Below are 4807 nucleotides of genomic sequence, written 5' to 3' on the forward strand. Positions count from 1 at the left end.
AATGTGGTCATGCTAGACGGCATTTCGGTATCACAGTGGAGCCGCCCATTACCTGAAGTATTCCATGTAGTGCGACTTAAGCCGTTCTACCAGCGTTAACGAACTTAGGGACTTCGCACAGCGGAAACCTGGACTTTCTTTTTTTTAGGACTGTGTTACTTTGCTTGTTTGTTGTTTTGTTACTTTGTTTAATAGGTGTCATTTCGCGTTTCACTCAGCTGTTATGTTTGTGGCATCGGGAGGAGGGTTCTTAACAGGGGGTATTGACACGTGTACTTGCTTATCGAATGACCGCGTTTCGCCGTCTAACAAATGATATCGCTCAGCGCATGACGTGCGTTCATGTATTGGAAGTTGCTGGAATGTTATCGATGGTTCGATCCGCTATCTGTTGTCACCAAGCCTTGTGTAATGTGATTGTATGCGCGACGCAAAGGGTGTAGAACTTTCTGGAAGACACGCGGGCACCAGCGATTACTATGGAACGTTCGATGGCTGATGTATAAAAGCTGACGCGCTTGACCCGCTTGACCCGCTGATAAGGTTTTCGACGATCGACGACTGTGTTCGCCGCTGTAGTTGTGCTTTAAGTGTAGCCTTCTTTATGTGGGCACAGGTTCGCCCAATAAAAGTTAGTCTTGTCATTCATAGTATTGCTACTGTGTTTTTCACCGTCACTACAACGTGGCAATATGCTAACCGTGGGCTACGTTTTTTCGCCCAAATCAATGAGTGGTTCTTAACACCTTTATAATCTCCTGTAAGAATATTATTCACGCGTTTTACAAGACAATGATTACTCTATTTCAAGGAAATAATATGAAATACCTGGAATTCTATAACCAGCACAATGTGTAGATGTGAAGTCACCTATTGGAGCAATAGGAAACAGGCTTTCGCAATCGGTGATCTGTTAAGCGAAGACACCTGTAATCACGCTTTGACAGAACGCATTGCACGACAGGGACACGATTGCGCCTCTGCACCTGATAGTCAGGTGGATTGATTCCTTCATCGCGCATGCCATCGTGGAATGAAGTCGAAGTAGGGATGGTTGGAAAGGAGAGTAATTTAATGTTTGCCAACTCTGGTTACAACTTCTAGCGTTAAGAGAAAGCACCTGAATATCCTCTAAACGGGGTTGTGGAAGCTACGCCTTTTGTGACAGATCCTTTACCCCCGACTGGAGGGCTACAAGTTTGTTCTGAACGTCATCCAAGGCATAGATCATCTTATCAACTAGTATTTTGTCGTGCACAAGCCTTTTCCCTGCTGTTTATCTGTTTTCCACATTGCCAAAGAAGTTTACGTTTCCTTATGGTTCGGGCAAAAAAAAAAGAAGCATTTTCTGTAAACATTCACGTTCCTATAAGGTTCTTGCAGCTGTGCAATGGGTCTTGTTCATGAGCGTAGGTTTGGGAAAGCAAATAGCAGGCCGCCTAATGGAAGGCTTTCCCAGGCGTTGGATTCTTGTGACAGATAAATAGCTGTCGCCACGTCCATCTCCAAGCACTTCTATAATACCTTGCGCCACAACACAACCTCGCTCTCGTTCGGTGATTCTGCTATAACGAAATAATACGGCAGAACTCATCTTACCATGACTCTCGACGGTAATGCGAATAGAAATAGAGATGTTGCGACAGACCATATTCCAGAAGCCACGTGTATTTTACTCGTGTATTCGTAATTCTGAGACTTTCGCTGCTTCCGCGATATGTCATATGCTCCTATATTGTGCCACTTTGCCATGGCATGACCTTTCCATAAGTAAACCATGAGTGTTATATTCAGTTTCGTTATTCATTTCAGTTCTTTATTCCCCATGGGGCGCTTTTGTTCTTCATTATATATTTGGTTGTATATGCTAAATAAACGACTTTTTACTTCGGAACGGCTGGAGTCTGACTTCCACCTTCGGTCAATACCACATTGGCGACGAGGATTTCGTGAACGTACTCCCAGCCCCGCTGCGTCGGTCGTATCCGCCCACCATGAGCTTCACCGGGCTTGCTCCGCCACCGTTTTTCCTTCCGACGCCCGGCCGTCCGTCATTGCCATGGGAGCAGTGGGAGCAGATGTTCAACGTGTACTTGCTGGCATCCGGAGCCGCCGCATTCAAGCCGGAGCAACGCAAGGCTATTCTTTTGCATTGTTTGGGGGCGGAAGGCCAGCGTATTTATCAGACGCTACATGCAGGGACCAGCGCCGCAGCACCGGCCGCGCCAAGTGCCGAGCACTCGCCGATGACAAGTCTGTCGTGGCCCCTCCTGACGAATACGACTCTGCACTCGCCGCATTACGGCACCAGTTTTCGACGTCGCGCAACGTTATCATAGAGCGTCATCGCTTTCACCGTCGCAGCCAACACACAGGCGAGTCCCTTCATGACTTTGTTGCCGCTCTACGGGAGCTAGCGTCACATTGTTCGTTTGCCTCGCAAGATGATACTCTGCGGGACCAATTCGTTGCCGGCGTAGCTTCCACTCGCGTACGTGAGCGGTTACTGCTCGAGGGTTCCGCACTTTCGTTCGAGAATTCTGTTCGAATAGCACTTCAGTTTGAGCAGGCGGCTGAAGAGCTAAAGGAGCTTTCTGCTTCGGTCGAAGCAATTTCATTGCGGCAGCGTCGAAAACCATCGTCGCATTCTTCGAAAAAAAGGAATTCACAACCGGCAGTCACCTTAGAGCAGAATTTAACGAGGAGCGCGGGCGGCTCACGTGCGAAGCAGCGGAACCGCCCCCCTCAGCGGAACCGAGAACAGCGTAGCCGCTCCGGCTCGCCACTTTGTTTCCGATGCGGCTCGTGGAGCCACATCGCGTCAGCGCCGCAGTGCCCAGCGCAAGGCAAGACTTCTTCGCTTTGCGGTCGCAAGGGCCACTTTCAAAGGGTATGCAAGCGCAAGCTAACCCAAATGCAAGGCCGAGTCCGTGAACTTGAATTTCATGAAGATGTTTCGTCATGCAGCAGTGCTGAGGAAGTTTTGACTGCGCAACGTTCCGCGCGTAGCGGAATTCATATTCAAGAGCAAGTCGCGAATGTCACTTTGACATTCCTTGTTGATTCAGGGTCGTATGTTTCAATTCTGTCGGAGCAAGAATTCAGTCGATATTTTCAGAGTGTTCCGCTTTTGCCTGCTCCACATGTTACTCTGTTTGACTACTCTCAACGGCCGATTCCAGTGCTAGGTTGTTTCCAAGCAGACGTTCGATTTAAAGGCCGCACAGCGTCGCTACGTTTTTATGTTGTTCACCGAGCCACTTCTCTGATCGGTCTAGACGGCATTAAAGCCTGGGATCTTCGCATTGAGGGTTCTGCTCTCAATAATATAATATATAATATTTCGGGTTTTACGTGCCAAAACCACTTTCTGATTATGAGGCACGCCGTAGTGGAGGACTCCGGAAATTTTGACCACCTGGGGTTCTTTAACGTGCACCTAAATCTAAGCACACGGGTGTTTTCGCATTTCGCCCCCATCGAAATGCGGCCGCCGTGGCCGGGATTCGATCCCGCGACCTCGTGCTCAGCAGCCCAACACCATAGCCACGGTTCTGCTCTCAAGTGCTTATACATGTCCATTGCTCCGCAGCCGACTGTTGTTGACCCGCTATCCTGTTCTATTTCCACACCGTCAGGCGCGCAGCCCCGTAACAAAGCTCTTCAACCAGCCTTAGCACAGGAGTTCAGTTCACTTTTCAGTCCCGAGTTGGGTCTTGCTAAGGGGTCCACAAACACTGTAGCAGACGCAGCAATGTGCTACGTACCGCAACGCATCTGGAAAAAAGGCCTCACAAATGCGATGAGCCTAGCTGAAAGTATCACTGCCAGAACGGCATGCCACGCCCCTTCCATCGTCGTCGGACAGGTCGAGGTTGGCACACAGTGCAGCTCGGCTGTGGCTGACAAGTCTGTTGGCTGCTCCTTCAGAGCAGGCAGCGAGTCGAGGAGCGTGCAGACTACAGAGACTGTGAATCAGTCACGCTCCACCGCAGCTTGCAGGCCTTCTATTTCTCCATCAACAGCCAACAGTGACAATTCACAGCAGGGACGCCTCCATCAAGATAATCTGTGACTATGAGGCTCGTAAACTGATTAGTCTGGAAGCACATGCCAGGGTCTCTACTGGCGAGCGTCTGTTTAAGTGCGATTCGTGCCATAAGAGCTTCTCAAAAAGAGACCACCTGAAAAGCCATCTGCGCACCCACACAGGTGATAAGCCATGGCAGTGCCCTTCATGCCCTCAAAGGGTTCCGGAGAGGGGCGCCTGGGGACCAGGCCCACCTGTAACGCCGCAGCAGCGGTCTCCTGATGCGCGGCAGCCCACCACGCCGCAGCTTCCTGATGCGCTGCAGCCTGCCACGCCGCAGCCGCGGTCTCCTGAGGCGCTACAGCCTGCCACGCCGCAGCCGCTGTCTCCCGATGTGCGGCAGCCTGCCGTGCTACAGCCCCCTTCTCCCAGGACGCAGGCACTGTCTCCTGGCATACCGCAGCAGCAGTCAACGAGCCCTTCGCCAGTGCGACGTCCAACGCGGCCGACTCGAGAGCGCCGGCCACCGGCCTGGCTCCAAGACTATCAGACCAATTAGTTCGTGGTCTGACATTGTGTTGTAAATATGTGTTCTGTCACTGTGTACATAGCTTGTAAATATGTGTAAATAAGTACAGTGCGCATGCTTTGGGGTTTTTTGTTACTAATACTAACAACTAACCACTAAAATTAAGGGATGGAGTATGTTATATTCAGTTTCGTTATTCATTTCAGTTCTTTATTCCCCAGGGGGCGCTTCTGTTCTTCATTATATAT

At 50.2% G+C, this 4807-nt stretch overlaps 1 pseudogene; it reads left to right on the forward strand.

The window, feature by feature from the left end:
- Positions 1–1994: 1994 nt before the first annotated feature.
- On the forward strand, positions 1995–4589 carry LOC135900176 (uncharacterized; annotated as a pseudogene).
- The last annotated feature ends 218 nt before the right edge of the window (positions 4590–4807 follow it).

Source organism: Dermacentor albipictus, chromosome 4, assembly GCF_038994185.2.
Source record: "Dermacentor albipictus isolate Rhodes 1998 colony chromosome 4, USDA_Dalb.pri_finalv2, whole genome shotgun sequence".
Lineage (NCBI taxonomy): Eukaryota > Metazoa > Arthropoda > Arachnida > Ixodida > Ixodidae > Dermacentor > Dermacentor albipictus.